At 47.0% G+C, this 25,374-nt stretch overlaps 1 long non-coding RNA gene and 2 pseudogenes across 2 annotated transcripts; all 3 read left to right on the top strand.

Moving 5' to 3' along the window:
* The first annotated feature begins 574 nt into the window (after positions 1-574).
* Positions 575-3,064, top strand: LOC123139210 (uncharacterized). Of its 2 annotated transcripts, XR_006469507.1 has the most exons (3): positions 575-909; positions 1,436-1,573; positions 2,838-3,064. It is a non-coding gene; the product is annotated as an uncharacterized lncRNA (long non-coding RNA). The 2 variants fall into 2 exon arrangements; XR_006469506.1 differs by having other exon boundaries at positions 1,436-3,064.
* A 1,601-nt stretch (positions 3,065-4,665) lies between these two features.
* On the top strand, positions 4,666-8,071 carry LOC123139209 (uncharacterized; annotated as a pseudogene).
* Positions 8,072-11,203: 3,132 nt separating this feature from the next.
* On the top strand, positions 11,204-14,641 carry LOC123139611 (uncharacterized; annotated as a pseudogene).
* Positions 14,642-25,374: the final 10,733 nt, after the last annotated feature.

Genomic DNA, 25,374 nt, shown 5'->3' with positions numbered 1-25,374 from the left:
GGGGTCGAGGGAGACGGCGGTGAGGCGGGTCGAGGGAGACGGCGGCGAGGTGGGGTCGGGGGAGACGGCGGCGAGGCGGGGTCGGGGGAGACGGCGGCGAGGCGGAGGCGACGAGGGGGAGAAGAGAGAGTGGGGAATTGGGGAGGAGGCAGGTCAGGAGAGGGAATCAGGCCGCACGGGGGGTTAGGTGAAAGTAGCTATAACAGTAGCGTGGGGTGGCAAAACGCGCTGCTGCTAAAATTCATAGTAGTAGCGCTGTTCCTAGAAGGGCGCTACTACTATACCTAGCACGTTGGGAACAGTGTGGCAATTATAGTAGTAGCGCGTTCCGCTCATGCCGCGCTACTGCTAAAGGTCTTTGCCATCTGTCATTTCGTTGTCGTCTGCTGGCAGACGGCAAAGAAGCTTTTCCATCTGCCAGCAGTCGGCAAAGAGGTGCTGGTGGGGTCCACTGGATGCCAGTACACTGCAACAGTCCACCCCCTCTTTGGCATCTGCTGGCGGACGGCAAAGAGGTGGGGTTATCTTTTTTTTCGTGTAAAAAAAACCGTTGCCCCCACCTCGTCTATCTCTATCCTATCTCTATCCCCTCTCTCTCCGCCCCACCCCTCTCTCTCTCCCGCTCGTCTCTCCCTCTCCCTCCTGCGAGCAGCTACGGTGGCCAATTCCGGCGAGCTCCGGCGGGATTCGACAACGCCTGCCCTACAGTCGAGCGCCGCCCGACCCCGCCTCCCTTGAACACCGAGCTCCTCTGTGCCCCGCCCGCGTCCCTGCGTCGCCGCCGCCGCCCCACGCTGCCTCGCGCCCGGATCCTGCTGCGGGAGGTCCAGCCACTCTGGATCCGGCCTCCTCCTCGCCGGAGTGACGCCCCTCGCCGAAGCAGCGCCGGCCAAGCCCATCGGCCACCAGGTGCGTTTCCCCCCATCTCTCCCCTTTACCCAGTCTTAAACTGTCGATTTGGGAAGACCTCGCTCAGTTTAAGTAGACGGTGGGGGTGATACGTTCTTGGTGTGGTTGATTTATTTCTGCTGTGCTGACTGCAGGAATATCCCTGATTATAATGGGTACCTGTGTAACAAAAAATGCCACACAGTATATACGAAGTTAACTGAATGCATTGGGAAGATGTGGTGTGTTAAACTTAAAAAGTAAAAGTGTTTATGTGGTTGCAGCTGAAAAAGAGCATTCTGACAAGAGATAATCACTTTAGATGTACATCAGCAAGTTATGTTAGGAGCTCTGCAGGCTTTCGAGACATGCTTGAAAACGTATATAGTTTTAGATCCCGCATACAGAAATTCCCTAGTGAAGATAGGCAGCTAGTAGCTGTGAGTTTAGCTGCAGACTACAGTATTCTACAGTAGAAAGTTAGCAATATGGCTAGGTTTAATCATGTTTACGCCTGTGACTCCAGTTTTTTTTTCGATTGCTCCAGATTACAGAGAGGAAAATGGCTCCATGCCATGGTGTCGCTGCTGTTTAAAATTGCTCCAGATTTCTTGAACATGAGGAGATGATGTCCGCCAATGACTCGTAGACTGGGGGTGGGCTGAAGCTCCAAGCTTGCTGGCTGGTATTACCATTACATTAACTTTCCTCTTACTCACATCTAGTACTCTACTAGACAACAGAAAAATAGAGTCCCATACAGGCTATGCCAGTGTATAGTTGGAAAGCTGTTTCTGTGTAGTTGGTACTGTATGTTGGTACTGTTTGGGAAACATCGTCTTCCTCCGATGCCGCCAGCTTGCTAGATCCATCGTCTTTTTTTTTTTTTTGGAAAGCTGTTTCTGTGTAGTTGGTACTGTATGTTCCAGTGGATAGGGTTTGGCCGGTTTGTACTATTGAGAAGAGCAGGGCAGATTTAGCACGGCTAATTAGTTTCACAAAATGCCTTCTTATGCAACAGAAAATGCCTTCTTGTGCAACACAAATTCTTTACTAATCTCTTAAGAACAAAATTCTTTAGGGTAGTCTGTGTTTTACCCACAAAAGAAAAAGTGTGTTATGTAAGAGGCGAACCCTGTGGTAACTGTCTGTAACGGGCCAGCATCGTTTGAACAGATAAAATGGTGTAACACTACATAACTCGTTGTCAGATCTAGTGTCAAGAACGCTCTTATATTATGGGATGGAGGGAGTAGTTGTCAGATCTTCTTTTCGTTTAGTACTTGTTGAGGCTGTCATAATTTTCTTTTACTCGAAATTCTGCTTGGATTTTCTAATTATGCATTTACCAAGATTAATGCTTAAAACTAAAGTTGGTCATTGGATCTTTTTTGGTTAGGCGAATTTTATGTTTGTACATGCTTGATATGAAAGGAGGGGTTTATTTAATGAACTACACATATGGTTTCACATTCCACCTCTGTGCTCGCAATTTAAATGCAGTATATTTTACTCACTAATACATCTTGAACAATCTAAAAAATATATAGCTTGGTTTATCTTTGTAACTTCTTAGCTGATTTTTCCATTTTCCACATTGTTGTGTCTATTTTCTCAGTTTGGTCCTGTGTAAATACTTGTCTTAGGGGTCTCTGTATTGCATATACACGGAATCTTCAATTTGTCTCAAATGCTCAGTGGTAAAAACCAGCCATGCTCGCAGTTCTTATCAGTGTGGTGGTATGCTAACTGTTTCTGATATAATTCTGCTCTAAAAGCCCTACACTATTTTTGTCTGTGGATACGCCGTGCATACAAATGCTGAGTTAAAAAGTCATAACTTTACACTAATTTAAGATTGTCTTATCTCAAGTGCTGGCTCCTACAGCATTGCATTTCACCAAGTGAAATGCTACATTTCTACTCCTAACCCATTCTTTCTTTCTTAGTGTTTTTGTTATGCAGGTTGGAAGAAAAGAAGAAGATCGAGAGAAGATCTTAGTAATAAGATAGTTTTTAGGAAAATAGATATTTAGTTTTAAGTCATTTCTTGTAATTTCATATATGGAGTGCTTCTCTTTAGTTTTTGTTTTTACTTTGTGAAACTTGCTACCTATGGATGAAACTTTGTAATATTGATGAAACTATGTATATGTATGGATGAAACTTGCTACTATTGGTAACATGTGTTGGATATCCTATATTGGTTATATATATATATGCGTGCGTGCGTGCGTTCAACCGGATGTTTTGCCGTCTGCTGGCTGACGCAAAGGCCTTTGCTGTCCGGGTTCTATGTCTTTGCTGTCCGCCATGGCGGACAGCAAAGAAGCTGATTCCAGTAGTGTAACTTTTTTTTTGAACAATCTGAAGTAACTTTAACAGTAAAATAAACACAGTTATAGTGGAAATGATTTATAAATTAAACTTATCCTAACATACTTCATACTTTTGCATATTTCAAACTTATGTGCCGGTGAAATCTAAGGATAGAACTTATAGTGTATATAACCTCTTTATTAGAAGGAAACAAATGATAATTAGTGAACCTCATTACTGCCAGAAAGTAAAAAAAGGAAATTATGAGAGAACAACTGATATAGCTAAAATTATTATCTTTCAAGGTCAAAGTTCTTTTGAGTTCAAAGTACTATATCATATTTTATATTTATATACAAATTACAAAGATACTTCAGTCCAGAGTGAAGCATTTTGAAGCTGTGGTGTCTCTAGGAATGTATCTGGTGCACTGGTGTTTGTGATACTACCGGCGCATCGGAAGACGTATCGCATTTTAAAATGTTTCAAAAAATCTGGAAAAAAGAGTCTAGCACGTTGACACAACATCAACATGTTTCATAAAATTTCATATCAAAATTCGAAATACTGCATGAGATACAAAAATGAAATTTTTGATATCAATGTCATAATGGGCCAAATCTAAAGCCCAACTTATGTCATGTACTATTTAGTGTCGTATTTGTTACTTTTGTACCTCGGGCAATGCTTTGGATTTTGATTTAAAATTTAACAAGAACATAGACCGATGTTGTGTGAATATGCTATATTTTTTCGAAAAATTATCAAACATTGTAAAATGCGCTACGGGCATTGCACCGGAATGACCGGTGCACCAGACACATTCCGGTGGTGTCTAGCAAGCTTTTAAAAAAAAATGAGGGGATGGTGTCTAGCTTTTTTAAAAATCTTTTTTGAGGGGATGGTGTCTAGCAAGGTTTTTTTTTAGGGGTTGGTGTCTAGCTAGCGAGGGAGAGCGGCGGAGGCGATGGCAGTGTGCTCGCTCTCACTCGACCCACTAGACATGGCAGTACGCGTGCCTCCTTCTGTTGGGCTGGACCAGAAGCGGCCATTTTTACCAAAGCCCACGTACCAGGCCTTCATACCATGTGTACAAAATAGGCCCAAACTGTGATCTTTTAGATTGATGAATCGATCTGTCGAGGAGATTGTTTGCATAGGGATAGGGTGCTCCCAGCCGACGCAATTTCATGACGAATTCTGCTGACGTACTCAGCATGACCAGGCATCACGTCACGTAGTCAATCGGTAACTTGTGCCGTTCATGTCGCTCATGAGTTCTGGGATTCCGCGCAGTTGAAAGCTTCAAAAGAATAATTTTTGTTAATCAAACATTGAGAATATGTTAACCCACTATTTTGTTTGTACTCCCTCCATTCCCTTATACAAGGCTACAAACTTAAATTACAGGTACTTAAGTAAAATTTAATGACTACTACTTTGCAATGCAGGTCAACTTTTCTTCTTGTTAAGTGGGACCATTAATACGTCCGCATGCATGCAAGGAAGGAATATGCAGTGCACCTTGCCCCGGCGACGACCCGCCAAGTCAACTCGTTCCACATTCACGCAGCTCCCTCTTATCTTTCGTAGTCCCGTTTGATCCCTGGATCACAGTAGCCCGCTGAGACTTGAGAGAGCGGAGTGGCTGGCCGGCGTCACTGCAGCCGGCAACGGAGCCCGGCCACTTCCAGCCAGCGTCTCCGCTGCCGGCAATGGATCCCGGCCACGTCCAGCCTGGGCCCCCGCCGCCGGCAATGGATCTCGACGACGTCCAGCCTGGGCCCCCGCAGCGATGGGAGTACAGCCTGCGGAAGTACCTCCTGCTGCTGGCCACCCTGGTGGTCACCGTCACGTACGCCGCCGGCTTCAACCCGCCGGGAAGCGTCTGGCAGGCCGCCCACGACGGCCAACCCGCGGGCGACCCCATCATCCGCTACACCTACTACCACCCTCGCCTTCTTCTACTGCAACGCCACCGCCTTCGCGGCGTCGCTCGTGGTCATCGTCCTCATCCTCATCCTCGCCATCCAGCACGACAAGGACGAGAAGGATACCCTCTGGGTCGTCGTGCCCCTGCGGGTCTTCATGATGCTGGACCTCCTCAGCCTCATGGGCGCGTACGGCGCCGGCACCTGCCAGGACAAGCTCTCCACCATCTACTACGCGGTGATGGTGGCCGGCGTCTTACTCTGCGTCGCCGTTCTCAAGTTGGTGGACAGGTGCTACAAGAACTCTGGCCTCAGCCCCGGCTCCGGCAGCATGATGACCGTCCCCAACAGCAGCAACAGCTCCGGTGGCGCGAACTTGACCATCAATCCCCACTCCAGCCCCGGCTCTGGCGGCATGACCCTCCCCAACCACAGCAACGGCTCCGACACCGGCGGCGCGATGCCGACCGCCAATCTTGACTCCGGTGCCAGCGGGATTGTCGCCTCACACTCTGACCCCGAGGTGGAGGCCCAGGAGAAGAAAGCCGAAGAAAGGCTCTGCAAGGTCCTGATGCTCCTCGCGATTTTCGCCGTGAGCATCACGTACGTCGCCGGGCTGAACACCCCGGGTGGCTTCTGGGACAGCACCGGGGAAAGCCACCACCTGGGCGACGCGATTCTGAAGGACCACCACAACATACGCCTGACGGTGTTCTTATTCTGCAACACCATGGCGTTCGTGGCGTCCCTGTTCATCACCATGCTCCTCATCATCGACGGCAAGAATCTCCACAAGAAGAAGGCTCGGTCTCGCATGCTCTACGGGTGCATCGTCGCCGCGCTGGTCGGGCTTGTTGGCGCCTACGCCGCAGGCAGCTGCAGGGAGACCGACACCACCGTCTACGTGCTCTCCCTGGTTGGCGCCGTTCTGGCATACATCCTCCTCCATCGCTTCTGCAGTTCAGCACCAAAATTATTTTGTTGTTGTTTCAGTCCAGCCCAACAACCTGATGAAAATGAGGACACTGATGAGAGGTACAGAGCACTGTTTCTTTCTTTTTCTGAAACTGAACTCTGTTTCTCCTTTCTCTGAAACTGAACTCTGTTTCTTCATTCTCTGAAACTAAACTCTGTTTCTTCTTTCTCTAAAATGCAATGAAATGCAGTGCTAGGGAGGCTTTGGACAAGGCTCGCTCTCTTGTTCTACTGCTGGCCACTCTTGCTGCCGCCATCACCTACGCAGCGGGGTTGGACCCGCCGGGTGGCCTTTGGCAGGATAACAGCAATGGCCACATGGCTGGTGATCCGATTCTCCTCACAACAAACATTGCAAGGTACAGAGCCTTCTACTACTGCAACTCGGTTGCGTTTGTAGCCTCCTTGGTGGCCATCGTCCTGGTCCAGAAGGAGAAGCTTGTCAAGCACCACGCGTTGGAGGCAGCCATGATACTCGTCCTGTTTGGCCTCATCGGCGCGTATGCTGCTGGGAGCTGTCGGGACGTGAACAAATCCATTTACGCCATGGCTTTAGCAGGCGCTGTCCTGATCTATGTCGTGATCCATATTGTCTTCTTCACTCTGGACCACAAGGATAAGAAAGACGATGCTAAAGAAGATCTGTTGCTGGAGAAGAGGCGCAAACGGTTGCTCCTCTTCGCAATCTTGGCAGCGACCATCACCTACCAAGCCGGCCTCACCCCTCCCGGCGGCTTCCTGCTGCAGGACGACAAGCTTGGACGGCACCACGCCGGCGACCCGGTCCTCTTGGACAACTACCCACGCCGCTACAATGCCTTCTTCTACTGCAACTCAATAAGCTTCATGTTGTCCATTGCTCATCATCCTCCTGGTGAACCCCAATCTGTACAGGCCAGCCATACGAAGCAATGCGCTATCTGTTTGTACAGCGGTGGGCTTGCTTTGTTTGATGGGAGCCTACGCCGCCGGAAGCACGCAACACCTCAAGACATCCATCTACATCTTTGTGTTGGCAGTCGTGGTCCTCCTCGTTGCAGCCGGACTGCTGCTACTATTTTTGCGGAAGAGACATGGCAATTCCAAAAAAAATCCGTCCTCAGCAGCCATTAAACAGAAGGATGAAAAGGGAGAAAGGAAGAAGCATGCAAGGCGCAAGTACCTGATGCTGCTAGGTATCTTGGTGGCGAGAGAAACCGCCTGGCGGAGCATGGCAGGGCAGCGACAGCGGGTACGAGGCAGGCAATCCGGTGATGCACGACAACAGGAGGCCCCGGTACCTCATCTTCTTCTACAGCAACTCCACCTCCTTTATGGCTTCCATCGTCGTCATCATCATGTTGCTACCGCAATGGCTGCGAAAGGAGCAGCAAGGGGAATGGGAGAAATGGTCGCTGAGGGTGATGAACAGGACGATCAGACTGGATTTATTTGCTCTCCTAGGGGCCTATGCAGCCGGGTCCAACAGGGGGTGGAAGACGTCCATGTATGTCGTCGCGCTCATCATTGCCGTGCTGGGCTACTTTTTAATCCACATGAAGCTTTCAACATGTCTTGAACGTCGCCGTAAGAAGCGCGATGCCGAAGCAGCCATGGGAATCATAGTATGATTCATTATCAGTGTGCTTTGTGGTGCAGCTCCACTAACATGAGGGCAGTCCACAAAGTAAACCAAATTCGGGGCGATTGATGATCTGCCTATTTCTCCCCGTCTCTAGATCTGTAGTCAGCTTAGCCCTGTCCAATGTCTCTGCTCTAGCTAGCTCTCTCTGTTTTTAGATTCCTAGTCTAGTTGATGTAATCAGATGAACAACCTGCATCCAATTGGAGCATGCTGACATTGTTCCTCAACTCCCTGAGCAAGTGTGTTTGTACCGTAGTCTGATGAGTACGCTTGGTAGGCGACGCTTTCCTGACCCTGTGTGCACTGTGTCTCATAAGAACTTGAACGGGAAGTGCATGAATGACAATTACATTTGTATTTCAGAAACTGAAGCATTTGTTGTTACTACTGAAACATACTGTGTCACCAGGTACAGTCTGAAATATTGTGCAATCCTAATAATTAGTGATCATTGATCGAGAGAAAACATACCTTGAAAGCGGAAGGCCAGGCGCCGTGCTGCGCTGGGCAGGCGCGGAAGGTCTTCGCCGACGATTGCCGGAGAGAAGGAGCGGCGCGTTGGCTCCTGCTTCTGGCCCCCGCGCGGCTCTGTCTGCCGGAGCAACAAACCCTTTTTATTAAAGGAAGGTAGCAACGGTCTCTCCATTGATTAACGCGCAAACAAAAATAATGCATGTTAACGAAAGTTATAGAAATAATGTTCACAAATAGTAGAATACTTTTTGTGAATTGGATGTACACTCATTTCAGGCCATATGTAATCACTATTGAAATATCTAAAACATTGTGTATTCATGAAGGGAGGGAGTATATATATATTTTTTTTGACGGGAAAACTTCCATCTATTCATATTCAATCATGGCAGTACAACGAACATCAAAAATAAAAATTGCATCCAGATTCGTAGACCGCCTAGCGACGACTACAAGCACTGAAGCGAGTCGAAGGCGCGCCGCCGTCATCGCCCCTCCATCGCCGGAGTCGGGCACAACTTGTTATAGTAGACAGTCGGGAAGTCATCGTGCTAAGACCCCATAAGACCAGCACCCCCCGCCGATGAAGAATAACATAGATTGGAAGGATCCAAACTGAAGACACACGAACGTAGATGAACAATGACGAGATCCAAGCAAATCCATCAAAGATAGATCCGTCGGAAACACACCTCCACATGCCCACCAACGATGCTAGACGCACCGCCGGAACGGGGGCTAGGCGGGAAAACCTTTATTCCATCTTCAGGGAGCCGCCACCGTCTCACCTTCCTGAGCAGGACACAAATCCAAACAAGATTGAAAAAAAGACTAAAAACAGAGCCCTCCCGCCGGCCCTTGCCTGGATCCACCGCGCCTCCATGGCCCTAGGGCCACCGGAGACGAGGCGGACCTGCGCCGGCGTCGGCGAGAGGGACGAACCCTAACTTTCTTTCTTGGAGGAGAAGGAGAAAGAGGAGGCATTAGGGACAAGGGGGAGGGAATATGTTGGCATGGATGTGCATGCCGCGGTCACGCAAATATTAAGCGATGTTAATCAGAGACACACATGAATGTTGAAAGAATTTCTTACTTTTTTAGTCACATATGTTGGATATAATAACGTAGTCCCTCCGTTCTTAAATATAAGTCTTTAGAGAGATTCCACTATGGATTACATACGGAGCAAAATGAGTGAATCTACACTCTAAAATGCATCTACATATATCCGTATGTGGTTTATAATAAAATCTCTCCAAAGACTTATATTTAGGAACGGAGGGAGTATTATATTGTGGGACGGGTCAAGTATTTTATAATTTACTATGATTTCAGGTTGATGATAATATGTAAGATATTTGTTATAAGTGTAATAAGTACCTTCTTTGTCAATAAATATAAGATGTTTTGGATCTTTTAATAATATTGATTACATACCTATAGACTAAAATAAATGATTAAGCACATTAAAATGTGTCTATATACATCCAATTCAGAAAGAGCTAGAACATCCTAAAATGAGTGAACAAACAGTCTATATACATCCAATTTAGAAAGAGCCAGAACATCCGGTTCAAGAGTTCTTTCAATTAACCAGTTAACTTATCGGTTAATCCCTACCCATAGGGTCACCGAGTAGCTGGTAAACTACTAAATCGTCTGAGTAATAGATTAACTTGCCGATTAGCCTATTAATCCCCTACTCGCCAGCCAATCGAGCAGCTACCAGTTAATGATTTCCTCAACAATGCTTATACCACTAGAATTTTCTCTCAAATTTGATTTTTAAAACCCCTTCCTATATATTAATTATTTAACAAATTCTTAAAATCATTCATTGCAGCATTAGCCACGCAAAGCGGAACACTATTATAAAGCACACCGTCTAACCTATTATCAAAATAAACCTAGCAATCTCATGCGCCACCACATTAGCGTGTCAATTAATCTTAATAATCTTGAAACTATTGATAGGCTTAGTGATGTTAAATGCTTCCTTTTTCGGATCAACAAGACGGGACATGTCAAGGGTTTCATTTGCAAGAAAAGACACCACAAAGGAACAATCAGTTTTGAAAACACATGGGTTTGTGAAGGGTAAACATCTATATAACCCGACAAGGCACGCTCGAAGCTCCGCTTCATCGGCAGAGGTACACAACCCAATAAAGTCACACGAGGATACAATCACTAAAGAAAAGAAAAAATCATGTAAAAAACTTCTCTATAATACAAATTTGATAATATACTTCTTTTGTGACATATAATCAATATTTTTTGCTTAAATAGATTGTCAAAATTAATCTTGAAATACATGTAGGTCTTATAAACCTGAACAAAATAGACCAAATAAGGGAACTACAAGCACCATTTGGCACCTATAAAGAAGTGAAATGAATTTAAAAATGCAGTTGTCAAGAGATTGGACATCGGATGTGTCATATTTCTAGGTCTCGAACGGGTACTGATTGTGGAAGAGAGGCTATTATTAACTAACTTTATTCTTAGAACGACTAATCTTAGTAACGAAGATCTCCCTATCATCCTTCATCATCTCCTCGATCTCGCTGACTAGCCAAGGAATAACAACATAATTTATAATGAAATGGTGGGATTTTAGGATCTAAACTCTTATATCCAATCCCTCCGAAATTATCATTCCCTCCGTTCTTATATACTCCCTCTCTCTATCTATGAAGTTGCTCGCCCGCTGCCACACAACTTCATAAGTAGGTTCAAACCAGGTGAGTCGAGCAAGTCAGTGTCTTACTCAATGACTCACACAAGACGGAGAAAATGTCGTTAGGAGTTACTCCCTCCGTTCGGAATTACTCGTCTTAGAAATTAATTGTAGATACATCCATTTTTATTCATTTTTGTGACAAGTAATTCCGAACGGAGGGAGTACATTATTATTTTTCTCTCTTGCAAGTCTGCTATGTACAAACTATAGCTGTATGTTTTTTTTATCTCAATAAAGCAGTTAGTGTTCTTTTAAAAAAGGGAAGTATCTTACCAATGACTTGCACAAGACGGAGAAAGTGTTATCATTCGAAATCCAGCTTAAGGATATTAAAAGAAAACAGTGCTACACCCACTGGACGGTGAGAGCTATGAGATCCAAGTAACAAGAAAATCTATAGCAGATATGCAAATGCTGACCCCTAGGAAAGCTGTATTAGTAAAAATAAAGAGAATCATGACCAGGCCGAAAAACATCTGCCCAACGAAAATCCACACAAACACATCCAAAAACGTAAACGCAAAAAATAAGTAAAAGAGAAGTGATTAGTTTATTTGATCGGAGAAGACCCTGAGGCATGTGGGAATAGGCTAGGCAGCTTCGTCCCGACGACGCGCCAAGTCAGGTCGTTTTATAGCTCCCTTCGTCATTCTGCATCACAATAGTTAACGGAAGCACAGCAGCTGTTGAGTGAGAGAATGGAGTGTGATGTCCCTGCCGTGGAGCTGCAGCCGGCACTCCCCGCAGTGCCAATGGATCAGCCAGGCCAGCCAGAGGCAGCATCTCTGCACCCGGCAATGGCGCAGGTGCAGCCGGCAAAGCCGCCCGTGCAGCCATGGGAGTACAGCCTGCGGAAGTACCTCCTGCTGCTGGCCACCTTGGTGGTGACCGTCACTTACACGGAGGGGTTCAACCCGCCGGGAGGCGTCTGGCAGGCCGCCCACGATGGCCAACCTGCCGGCGACCCCATCATCCGCTACACCCACTACCACCGCTACCTCGCCTTCCTCTACTGCAACGCCGCCGCCTTCGCCGCGTCGCTCGTGGTCATCGTCCTCATCCTCATCCTCGCCATCCGGCACGACAAGAAGGGGAAGGACAGCCAATGGGTTGTCGTGCCCCTGCGGCTAGTCATGGTGCTGGACCTGCTCAGCCTCATGGGTGCGTACGGCGCCGTACCTGCCGCGACAAGATTTCAATCTTCTACTTCGCGGTACTTGTGGCCATCGTCTTCCTCTACATCCTCGTTCTCAAGTTGATGGACTGCTGGGACAGGAACTATGATTCCAGTGCCGGCATGATTCCTGCCCCCGTCGCCAGCTCCGTAGACGGGATGCCCGTCAACACGGGCTCCGACTCCGGTGGCACGACGCCCATTCCCAATCCTGACTCCGGCACCGGCACGAGTCACGGCCCCGTCGCCAGCTGTGACGGCGGGATGCCCGTCTCCAACGACAACACCGGCTCCGGCGACATGATGCCCACTCCAAATCCCGACTCCAGTACCGACATGGTTCCCACCCCCATCCTCGGCTCTGACCCGACCACTGTCGAAGAATGGTTCCGCGACCGCAAGGCCCTGAAGAAGCTGAAAGCCGAAGAACGGCTCCGCAAGGTCCTGATGCTTCTGGCTACATTCGCGGTGAGCATCACATACGTCGCCGGGCTGAGCACGCCGGGCGGCTTCTGGGACAGCACCGGGGGCAGCCACCGCCCAGGCGACGCCATCCTCAAGGACCAGCACAGCCCACGCCTGACGGTGTTCTTGCTCTGCAACACCACGGCGTTCGTGGCATCCCTGCTCATCACCATGCTGCTCATCATCGACGGCAAGAAGCTCCGCAAGAAGAAGACGGCTCGGTCTCGCGTGCTCTGCGGGTGCATCGTGGTCGCCCTGGTCGGCCTCGTCGGCGCATACATCGCCGGCAGCTGCAGGGAGATCGATACCACCGCCTACGTGGCCAGCTTGGTCGGCGCCGTTCTGGCAATAGCACACATCATCCTACTCTATGGTATCTACGCTTCAACGCAACAGACTGAAGAAATTCAGCAGACTGATGATAATGTCAAGTAAGGAGCAGATACGTATTATCCTCTTCTTCCTTTCCTGTCTGCAAACTGAACTGTGTTTCCTCTGTTCGTAACTACACTGTTTCTTCCATTCTCTGCAAACTGAACTGAACTATGTTTCTTCTTCTCTGCAGTACAATACAGTGCAGTGGCAAGGAGGTTCTGGACAAGGCTGGCTCTCTTGTTCTACTGCTTGCCACTCTTGCCGCCGCCATCACCTACACAGCGGGGTTGAAGCCACCGGGAGGGCTTTGGCAGGACAACACCAACGGGCACATGGCCGGTGACCCCATCCTTCTCACAACCAATGCTAGCCGATACAAGGCCTTCTTCTACTGCAACTCGGTTGCCTTTGTGGCCTCCTTGGTGGCCATTGTCCTAGTCCAGATGGAAATTCTGGTTAAGCACCACGTGCTGGAGGCAGCCATGATACTCGACCTGTTTGGCCTCATCGGTGCATATGCTGCCGGGAGCTGCCGGGACGTGAACAACTCTATTTACGTCATGGCTTTGGCAGGCCTCGTCCTGGTCTATGTGGTGATCCATGTTATCTTCTTCACGCTGGACCACGAGGACAAAAACCACGACAACCAGGCAAATCAGTTGCTGGAGAAGAGGCGCAAACGGTTGCTCCTCTTCGCGATCTTGGCTGCGACCATTACCTACCAAGCCGGCCTCACCCCTCCTGGTGGCTTCCTGCTCCAGGATGACAACCTCGGACACCAGGCTGGCGACCCGGTCCTCTTGTACAACTTCTCACGTCGCTACAAGGCATTCTTCTACTGCAACTCGGTGAGCTTCATGCTTTCCATCTCCCTCATCCTCCTCCTGGTGAACCCCAATCTATACAGGCCAGCCATACGAAGCAATGCGCTATCTGTTTGTACGGCGCTGGGCTTGTTTTGTTTGATGGTGGCCTACGCCGTTGGAAGCACCCAACACCTCAAGACATCCATCTACATCTTTGTGTTGGTCGGTGTGGTCCTCTTAGTTGCAGCTGGACTGCTGCTAGTATTTGCGCTGAGGGAGCAAAACAATAGTGACAATTCAGCAGCTGCCGCGCCATCCATATCCCATGAACAGGAGGAAGAAGAAGAAAGGAACAAGGAGGAAGAAAGGAAGAAGCACGCGAGGCGCAAGTACCTGATGCTGCTAGGAATCTTGGTGGCAAGCGTTGCCTACCAGGCCGGCCTGGAACCGCCCGGCGGAGCATGGCAGAGCAGTGGCAATGGATATGAGGCAGGCGATCCGGTGATGCATGATATCAGGAGGCCTCGGTACCTTGTCTTCTTCTACAGCAACTCCTTTTCCTTCGTGGCTTCCATTGTTGTCATCATGATGTTACTGCCGCACTGGCTGCCAAACAGGAAGAAAGAAGAATGGGAGAAATGGTCGTTGAGGGTGATGAACTGGACGATCCTGCTGGATTTGGTCGCTCTCCTAGTGGCATATGCAGCCGGATCCAGCAGGGGTTGGAAGACGTCTGTGTATGTCAGCATGCTCATACTTGCCGTTCTGGGCTACTTTGCAATCCATATGACGCTGTCAATATGGTCTGATCGCTGCCGTCGCCATCGTCTTCGCCGTGAGAGCAGCCAAGAAAGTCGTCGAGTGTGATTGGCTATTGGTGCGTTCAGTGGTATGCTCTAGCTAGCTGTCCCTGTTTCTAGATTCCTAGTCCAGTTGATGTAGTTGGATAAACCTGCATCCCAATTGAAGCATGCTGACATTGTTTGTCCACTCGCTAGGAAGGTGTGTGTATAGATCCACTGGTTATGCATGGTAGGTGATTCTTTCTGATTCTATTTGTACGCTCCGTCTCATAAGAACTTGAATCTGAAGTGCATATTTAGGAAACTGAAGCATTTGTTACTGCTGAAACATACAGTGTCACTAGGTACAGCCTGAAGTATTTGTTAATCCACTGATTATGCATGATAGGTGATTCTTTCCGATCCTATTTTTCCAGCCTGAAGTATTGTCCAATCCTAATAAATGAAATCACTGACCAAGAGGGAACATACCCTGAATCCGGAGCCTGGCTTATCCGACGCCAGCGGCGCAATCTTCCCAGTGGGGCAATTCACCGAACACCTGCAGGGCGCCGTCGTGCGAGCCGTCGGAGTAGATGCGTACGCTAGGATTAGAGGCTGGCGCCATTTTAGTTGGAGAGGATTCTCGAGCGTGGGGCGCCTCGATCGGAAGCAGCTGCTCGAGCGCGCGAATGCAGGTGCTGCGCGAATCTAGCTGGTTTAGCAGAACCAGCCGCGCTAAGTCGCTCCTTGCGATCTTCCGCCGAGGGACAACGGAAAGCGGAAGGCCATCCGCTGTGCCTGTGCTGGGCGCCCTGGGCTGGCCAGGTGCAGGTCGGGGCGGGCCGTCGCCGGCGATTCCCGTCGAGAAGGAGCGGCGCCTTGGCTCCTGGCTCTGGCTCGCGCGCGGCTCTGTCTTGAGTGGACAGTGAGATTAAAAAACAAACCGTGGAGACCGGCAACCTGGGCGGGTAGTTCACTTTTCACTTTAATCCCAAGTAGAGAATTTTTTTCTTTCGAAAAGCCCTAATCCGTATATTAAGCTTCACAGGAACTTACAAACGCACACATACAAAAAAAATTACACTCAAAGTTTTGGGGGTGCCGAAATCTTCGTACTGCCGCATCTACCGGTTGCGCGCCGTGAGCATAGTTCGATTCCGGCTTTGGTCCTCCGTCTTGACGGAGCAAACTCTTTAATACCCAAAAGCTTATAGAAGTAGCAGCCTGGAAGTTGGCCTTGCAGACTAGGAGACGTTAGTGGTTGCAATCTGCAAAGCAAAGCGTTGCCTGGAGATGAAACACTGAGAAAGGCATGTAGAAATTTGGAAGGCCATGGCAGCCGGCCAAATCTAGATGGATCCACCAGAAAAATAAATGGCATGTGCTCCAAAAGATCCGTATTTTTTCACACTGTTGTACACCATGTCCTGATCTGAGATTAAACTTGCCGCCGTCTAAGGCCATGCATCGATTACTTCTTCTCCGGTGAAGTAGCCAGGGCGAGCCGTTGTAGAAGCACACAATGTTGGATTTTTCCGGCCGCCACCGGCTTCACCAACGTAGTCGCTGAGCAATGCTAGACAAAGAGCTCCACTTGAGCCCTCATCTCTTTCTCCGACCACAGTAGCCCTACAAAACCTTCAAACCTTCCCCATCAAACTGCCCCGGGACCTGACCATACCCTAGCGTCGGCGAGGGGTTAGCATCGGAGGCGCCTAGGGCTTTGTGGTCGCCTGTGGTCGCCTCTCTTCAGAAAAGTGGTAAATCCCTTTTTATTAAAGGAAGATAACAACAAACTCTACATTGATTAACACACAGACACAAAATAATGCATATTAGCGAAAAATCTAGATATACTCCATCCTTTCCGGTTTAAAGGGCCTATTTTTGTCTTCACTTTTTCCGGTTTAAAAGGTCTACCTTCATCATTTGTTTAGATTTCAAGGCACACTAAATCTCCGCATGCAAGGATATGAAAGAAACTCACCAATGTGTGCAATGTTCCTACTCATTTATGGCCATGCATGCATGCGTTGTGGTTAATGCATCAATTTAATTTGGATAGTTTTGCAAACTACGATCGGTCCACCACTCATTGTCTACCTTGGTTAAGGAGATTTTTGAGTTGAGCACTTTTAAACTGAAGGGAGGAAGCAATGTATTTTAACGAAATTGATGGCATGGATGTGAATGTGACTATCTCCCGAGTATTAAACGATGTCAAGCAGAGCCAAACATGAACATCAAATGAACTTATTACTTTCTTGGTATTTTAGAATTTATTGTTTCTTTAAGTTGATGCTAATATGTAAGTTATATGTTAAGCCTAAGAATTGACAAAAGTATCAACCTAATGATCATCTCATGGCTATGGGGAACGCATCAAAACAGATGGTTCTGTTTCTCAACCTTTCTGATTTGCTCCCACGGATCAAAAGTATTGAAAAAGTGAGTCATTCACAACCACTGATGAAAGATTCCTCCAAAAGTTAATGATTAGTAGTACATTTTCAAAATCACTAGAAACTTCTCTAAAATATGATTTTGATACTTACTTTTCATGATATACAACTAATATTTGTTGTTTAAATTCATGGTTGAATTTAACCTTAAAATATGTTTAGATCTTATAAACACGAACAAAAAAGATCAAATAAGCAAACTGGAAGTGCAAGTTTGGTAATTATTGTAAAAAGTGGGGAATTATGTATTGAAAGAGTGGAGTGGTGGAGAAATTGATATGAGATGTGTCATTTAGTCTCAATCTACAATTTGGTCATTCTTTTAACATAATACAATCAAAGACGCTCACATACACTCACTCCACTCCTATGAGCACCTCTGAGAGACCGGGCCGACATAATATCTTGAGATTGATAAAGTCACCACGGACGGCTTGTAGTCGATGGGGACGTATCCTGTCACAGAACGAACATCGCCAAAAAAAACTAAAATAAATCCTACAAAATGCAAGCGCCAATGCCATGTTTAGGGCTTGAACCCTGATGGGCTGGTTCCACTACAAGGAAACTAACTATCTGATCTAAGCTCAGTTCTACACTTTGGTCACTAACAGGTACTGGATGTGGAATTTGAGAGACACTTATGCTCGAAGTCATGGTTGGAACCCTTGAAGCAGGAGGTTGGAGATGTAATGGTGTTGGATGAGCTAGAGTGTGCATGTCATTATATTAGGCCTTGATTAGCTTTGCAACGAAATGTTTTACATATATGTGGAGTCTTTGTGATTTATTCCTACTGGTATGGTTATGTTGTCTGTGGCCTGTTTGGACCTGCTAAAGAAATTTGGTTGCTGCTTTTGTGTGTGGTAGTTTGTTTTCTTTTGCATGTTTTTGAAATTAAGTTTGTAACAAACATACTTGGCCGTTTATCTAATGAAAATCGATGAGGTGGCTCATTGTTTTATAAAAAAAGATTAGCCAAGCAACATAAGCTATCATGAAACTGTAGGAGTTGTCTATGCTCTAAACTTTTTTTCTGAAAGATCCAGCCCGAGCTGGCATTGATTTCATTAGCAGAAAGAAGGCGGGAAACAAGTTTGATCAACTGATCGATGGGGTGAAATAGGAAAGGTACAGGTGGCCAGCCTAGTGGCTATGCCACTAGTAGAAAAAGCACCTAATATGAGACACATTAGTGCCGGTTTGGTTTTGAGCCGGCACTAATGTGTCCATTAGTGCCGGTTCCAACGGCTAGCCGGCCGTTCTCATTAGTACCGGTTCGTGGCGAACCTTTAGTACCGGTTCGTGCCACGAACCGGTACTAAAGAGGGCGGTGGCAGGGTGTTGTCAGTCTGGGGCCCATCCAGCACCTTTAGTACCGGTTCGTGGAACGAACCGGTACTAAAGGTCGACGTACATAAACCCTTCGTCCACCCGAGCCACTCTGTTCTTCCCCTTTCCCCTCACTTCTCCTCTGTTCTTCCCCTTTCCCCTCGAGCTCCTCACAAATTTTGCCCAAAATTTGTCAAGATTTGAAGGCTCCCATCCATTCAAATGATTACAAAGGTTAGCAACTTTGTCCTTTCAACTCTCATTGCTAGATTAGCTCTTGCAATGCTTTGTATAGTGATTAATTTGGAAGGAATTATATTTGCTAGTATTTGATTTATATGCAATTTGAGGTCAAAAATAACACTTAGTTTGCATATGTAGGTGTGGTTTACTTAGTGCCTTCTAAATCTCCGTCGTAACCACCGTCGATCGCCCGCACCGCCCGTCGCCGGCACCACCTTGTGGTGAGGCTCTTGTTCATGAATGTTTTACATTACCAAATTGATGTTTGTGTGATTTGGATATATAGTTACTCGTATAATTATCTTACCCGTACATTGTTTGTTATACATAGTGCCATGGTTTTGATATCCGTCCTCGTTGGCCCTCGTCCTTGTTATGATTCGGATGTGGTATATTCTCTTTTAAAACTAGTTGTTGCATTTCGTGTTTATGACAAATTATGCCCATCAAGTTGACATAGATATTTTTATCTAGGAGGTATGTGAACCGGAAATTCCAACCGACCCTATTGTCGAGAGGTTAAATTTAGTTGAAAGAGAAAATGAGTATTTGAAAGAAAAATTGAAAAGAATTGAGGGGGAGAAGATGGAATTGGAGTTGCATGTTGCCGATGTCGTCGATGATCACAAGATCAAGATGGAGAAAATGAGGTTGAAGATTAGAAAGATTAGAAAATATGCCATTGATAGTGTGGCTTGGTATCATTATGCTGTTGGATCAATTGTTACCTTAGTTGCGATCTTCATCGCATTTGTTGTTGCATTTAAATTCTTTAGCTAGAGAGTTATTTGTATGTTGCATTTAATTAAGTGATGTATATGAACTTTATGTATGAACTTTATGTATGAACTTGTATTAATTTGGTCTATTTGGTGCTGTGTAATGAAGATGAGCCGACAATGGATGTATGATGACCGATGCTCTCCAGAGTTCATTAATGGCGTGCATACTTTTCTGTGGACCGCTGAGGCAAACAAGCGGGCAGATGGTTTTATGCCTTGTCCATGTGCTGGCTGTAAGAATGGTCACAGTTACTCTATAGAAAAAACCATTCACATCCACCTATTTAAGTCCGGTTTCATGCCCCACTATAATGTTTGGACCAAGCACGGAGAAATAGGGGTTATGATGGAAGACAATGAAGAAGAAGAGGACGACGACGACTATCCTAGCCATGGGTTCCCTGAATACGATGATACAACAATGGGGGAAGAAGCTGAGCCGGCAATGCGTGAAGAAGCTGAAGAAGAGGCATCAGATGAGCCCGCTGATGATCTAGGTCGGGCCATTGCCGATGCAAAGAGAAAATGCGCAAGTGATCTGGAGAGGACGAAGTTGCAGCGCATGTTAGAGGATCACAAGAAATTGTTGTACCCGAATTGCGAAGCTGACAAAATAAAGTTGGGCACCACACTTGAATTGCTGCAATGGAAGGCAGAGAATGGTGTATCTGACAAGGGATTTGGAAAGTTGCTGGTAATGATAAAGAATATGCTTCCAAAGGACAACGAATTGCCCGAGAGTACGTATGAAGCAAAGAAGGCTGTCTGCCCTCTAGGGTTAGAGGTGCAAAAGATACATGCATGCCCTAATGACTGCATCCTCTACCGCGGTGAGTACGAGGATTTGAATGCTTGCCCGGTATGCGGTGCATTGCGTTATAAGATCAGTCGCGATGACCCTGGTGATGTCGAGGGCGAGCGACCCAGGAAGAAGATTCCTGCCAAGGTGATGTGGTATGCTCCTATAATACCACAGTTGAAATGTTTGTTCCAAAACAAAGAGCATGCGAAGGCGATGCGGTGGCACGCAGAAGATCGTAAGAAAGACGGAAAGTTGAGAGTACCCGCTGACGGTTCGCAGTGGAGAAAAATCGAGAGAAAGTACTGGGAGGAGTTTGCAGGTGACCCAAGGAACGTATGGTTTGGTCTAAGCGCATATGGCATTAATCCTTTTGGGGAGCAGAGCAGCAATCATAGCACGTGGCCTGTGACTCTATGTTTGTATAATCTTCCTCCTTGGTTGTGCATGAAGCGGAAGTTCATTATGATGCCAGTGCTCATCCAAGGCCCTAAGCAACCCGGCAACGACATTGATGTGTACCTAAGGCCATTAGTTGAAGAACTATTACAGCTATGGAATGGAACAGGTGTACGTGCGTGGGATGAGCACGGACAGGAAGAATTTGACCTAAAGGCGTTGCTGTTCGTGACCATCAATGATTGGCCTGCTCTCAGTAACCTTTTAGGACAGACAAACAAGGGATACCGCGGATGCACGCACTGTTTGGATGATACCGACAGTATATATTTGGATAGTTGTAGGAAGAATGTGTACCTGGGACATCGTCGATTTCTTCCGACAAGGCATCCCGTAAGAAAGAAAGGCAAGCATTTCAAAGGTGAGGCGGATCACCGCACGAAGCCTCGCCACCGTACTGGTGCTGATGTACATGATATGGTAAAGGATTTGGAGGTAATCTTTGGAAAGGGTCCTGGCGGAAAACCTGTTCCGAAGGACGCTGACGGACGCGCACCCATGTGGAAGAAGAAATCTATATTTTGGGACCTGCCATATTGGAAAGACCTAGAGGTCCGCTCCGCAATCGACGTGATGCACGTGACGAAGAATCTTTGCGTGACCCTGCTTGGCTTTTTGGGCGTGTATGGGAAGACAAAAGATACACCAGAGGCACGGGAGGACCAGCAACGTATGCACGGAAAAGACGGCATACATCAGGGTCAGGCCAGCTACGCTCTTACCAAAGAAGAGAAGGAAATCTTCTTCGAATGCCTGCTCAGCATGAAGGTACCGTCTGGCTTCTCGTCGAATATAAGTAAAGTAAAAGCTATGGCGGACAATACCGGCAGAGAGAGAGAAGAGGAATTGTTCGACATCATACGCAGCCCTCACAGGCTAGATGATCTGAATGAAGCAGATGACGGCTCCCAATATCTGAACAATACCGGAGAGGGTGATGAAAAGATATTCGATCTCGACGACCGGGCTGATGAAGTCATGAACTATGATTATGATTATGACACAGACAATGTTTGTGATGACACAGACAATGCTGATCTTCAAATAACAAAGACTACCAGCGAGGTATATTTATATAAGCATGCATGATGGTGATCATCACATGTTTTTTTATTGAAGATATATTAACGAATCGATCTTTCTTCTTTCAGCCCTCCGGATCGAGCAAATCTGCTTCTACAGATAGCAAGACAAAGCGAGGCCTGGGCAGATTGTTGAAGGATGGTGTAAAGTACCACATCGAATCCATCAAACCTAGTGGCGAACCCCTCACGCCTAAGAACATTGCGAACAAGTGGACTCGTCACTGCAGAGTTCTTGTGAAGGACAAACTCCCTATCTCCATTCAAGAATGGAAAGAGCCAAAGACTAAACGTCCAGGTGTTACTTGGGTCGACAAAGAGCCAAAGAAGACCTTCTAAAATCTTTGATGGAACATTTCACCCTACCAGATCATTTCACTAAAGCAGATGTGGACAAAGTCAAGGCCGCTGCTCTTAAGAAGATGGCAATTGCATTCAACACCCACAAGAAAACTGTATGGGCCAACTACCTCGCTAATGAAAGGAAGACTCCAGAATTCACGGGATCACTAGAGAAGCAAAGAGAGCACTGGGACGATTTCGTGACCTTCAAGGATTCAGAAATATCTAAGGAACAGTCGATGAATAACAAGGCAAATGCCGCAAGAAAGACGCAGTTCCATAGGCTGGGTCCAGGTGGCTACGTGGTGGGATTGCCTAAGTGGGATAAGTCTGAGCAAGAGATGGAGGATGCAGGGGTCACTCCGGTTACCCGGCACTGGCCCCCCAGGTGCAGAACTTGGTTCTATGCGCATGGGGGAGCGTTGGACCCGAAGACAGGTGGAGTTTCAAAGAAGGCAAGTCTAAAAGGAGCCAAACAAAAGATAATTGACGCAATAGATGAAGCTCGAAGGGGGGTGTTCACGCCCAATAGAGAGAACGACGAGCTTACGCGCGCCCTGGGAAATCCTGAACACCCGGGAAGAACACGAGGCATGGGCGTTATTCCCTGGTATGAGGGCTTTTCAGAATGGAACGAGGACTACAGGAGCCGTGCAAGAAGGAAGCTGGAGGAGGAGAAGAAAAGGAAGCTGGAGGAGGAGCATAGGAAGCAGGATGCAGAACGCCTTCAAGGCCTAGAAGCAAGGCACGTGGACCTGGCACTCAAATTCCAGCAACAGCAACAACAAATCAACTCACTTAGCCAGGAAAGGGGGTCTCAGCAGCGGCAGCAGCAAGCGGATGATCGTCCAGCATTGGATAGCACCGTCCCATCCATGCCGAGAAGCAGCGTTGGTTCTGCCCCGGGCGACACACTGCTGGATAAATACCCTGTGGATGACATCATAGAGAAACTGCGAGCTACACTCCAAAATGAAGAACATATCCATGAAGGTGGCGGACGGTGTTGCTTTTCCAGTTACCCCTGAAGCAACCTACCATTGCATCCCGATTCCAGAGGGCTATGATTGTGTCATGGTTGATGAAGTGGTGGACCCATATTCGGGGTTAACGCTTGACATTCCTGGAGGTGAAGACGAGTGCACACTAGGAGAGGCCATACATCGTATCATCCTATGGAGAAAGGATTGCATCATCTTTCGAAGTCCACCGACACCGCGTCGTCTGCCGACTCCTCGAAGTCCGCCACCGAGTCAGCAGACTCCCGCTCCTCCAAGTCCACGAACGCGTGAGACGACTCCTCCTCGAAGTCCGCCACCTCCTCCAAGTCCCTGAACGCGTGAGCTGACTCCTCCGGTTTCAAGCCCGGCACAGCGTCATGCCACTTCTCCGGTTACAAGTCCGGCACCGTGTCAGGCCACACCTCCTGCTTCAAGTTCGGCACATCGTCAGGCCACTTCTCCTGGTCCAACTCCACGTCAGCCGTCTCCGCCGTCTCAGCAATCGCAGAAGAGACATCCCGCAGCTTTGGTGCATAGCGGTACGAGTCGAGGTACTTCAGGAAGTACAGGCGAAGGCAAGCGATATAAATATGGTCCAAGCCTCGCTCCTCTTCCTTAGAGGCCTTACGACATGACTAAGGAGCAAAACACAGCCATAGTGCAAGCCCAAGTGGACGCCCATTTTGGACCGAAACCGGCACCGCCGCCAAAGGAGAAAGTGCCTGAGAAAGTAATTGACCACTTCATTCATATGGCTAGAGAACCAGCTCCCAAGCCTGTTGACTCGGACTATGAGCGCCAAATCAGGAAGGCACATCGAGCACGACTACAGAAGGAAGCGAGCTCAAGCTCGAGTCAACAAGCAGCTGGCAAAAAATGCGGGAAAACCGTTCCGCAGTTGGGAGAACAGGCGGCGCAAGCGATCCCCCTGCTTGTTGTGCCAACAACACATGAGAGGAGTAGTACGCGCGCCAAATATTATTGTGGGCAAACCGTTAGCGTTCCCCAACAAGGCGATGTGGTAATAACAGAGGATCATATAATGCAGGCTCAAATGCTCAATATCTCTGTTGGACAACTCCTCGAAATCGAGCCCATGCCTACGCTTAAAGAATCGGAAATAGCATGGTAATATGTCCGGGGCAAACCTTTGGTCCATCCAAACAAGGTCAAGGACCTCCCAACGAGAATGTATCAATTGCATCAATGGTACATGAACATTACCAAGATTTCCAATCGAGAGTCCCTCATGGTGAATGTCAAGCATGAGCATTATTACCATCAGGAAGCTCTGACCATTGAGTATCCAGAACTATTTCAGTTATTTAATCAAGACGCACTCGACAAGTCTATCGTCAGTTGCTATTGTCTGTAAGTGATTTCTTTCTGTAATTTAAGTCTCAAGCTAGTTATGTAGTGATAATTTTGATCAATCATTACAAGTAATTATCCTAACTATATTCTTTTTCTGTGGTATTATATGCAGGATGAAGATGTATGAAATGAAAAAATCTGGACGCTATGGCATTGGGTTCATTGACCCAAATACCGTTAATGAGGACATATGGCAGATTAAACATTGTCAAGCTGAAGTAGAGGAAAGCATGCTAGAGTTCTTGAAGCGCCTCAATACCAATGAAGATATACTACTTCCTTACAACTTCCCGTGAGTCACACTGTCTTGTACTACAAATTCTGTTTTTGCTTACTAGCTAGCTAGATGTTAATAATTAAGTGTATACAGTTTACGGTAGTTGATTAATTTTATGCACATGCCCGCTTAATTAAGACATGCAAACGTGTGCGTATGCAGTTGGCACTGGGTCTTGTTAGACATTAAAGTTGAGGAAGGAAAAGTTGAATTACTGGACTCACTGACTAAAGAAGATAAAAACTACACCATCGTGAAGGGGATAGTCAACATGTAATTTCAATCATTATTAACTATTAATTTCTGATATGAACTATTTAATAACCCCTTTATTAATTTTCTTTGCCGGCGGGCAGGGCATGGGCAACGTTCATCAAGGTGACTCCAGACACGTGGCCAAAAAAGTTGTTTTAGCATCGACCCAAGGTAAGTAATTAAGTAGTACTAGCTAGCTCTACCATCTCTTTAATTCTTGTTTCAATATCATTAATTAATTATCATGCTTGATTAATCATTATCTGATTCAATTCCATTCTCGTAAAGGCCCTGAGGCAAGCATCGGGGAATAATCTGTGTGCATTCTACGTTTGCGATAACATTCACATAATGACGTGCGAAAGGAGCAGATCTGATAGACAGGACTGGGTACGTTTTTGTCAGAA

The sequence above is a fragment of the Triticum aestivum genome, chromosome 6B (genome assembly GCF_018294505.1).
Source record: "Triticum aestivum cultivar Chinese Spring chromosome 6B, IWGSC CS RefSeq v2.1, whole genome shotgun sequence".
NCBI lineage: Eukaryota > Viridiplantae > Streptophyta > Magnoliopsida > Poales > Poaceae > Triticum > Triticum aestivum.
The sequence above is the reverse complement of the archived record's forward strand: the minus strand, read 5'-3'. Positions and strand labels throughout refer to the sequence as shown.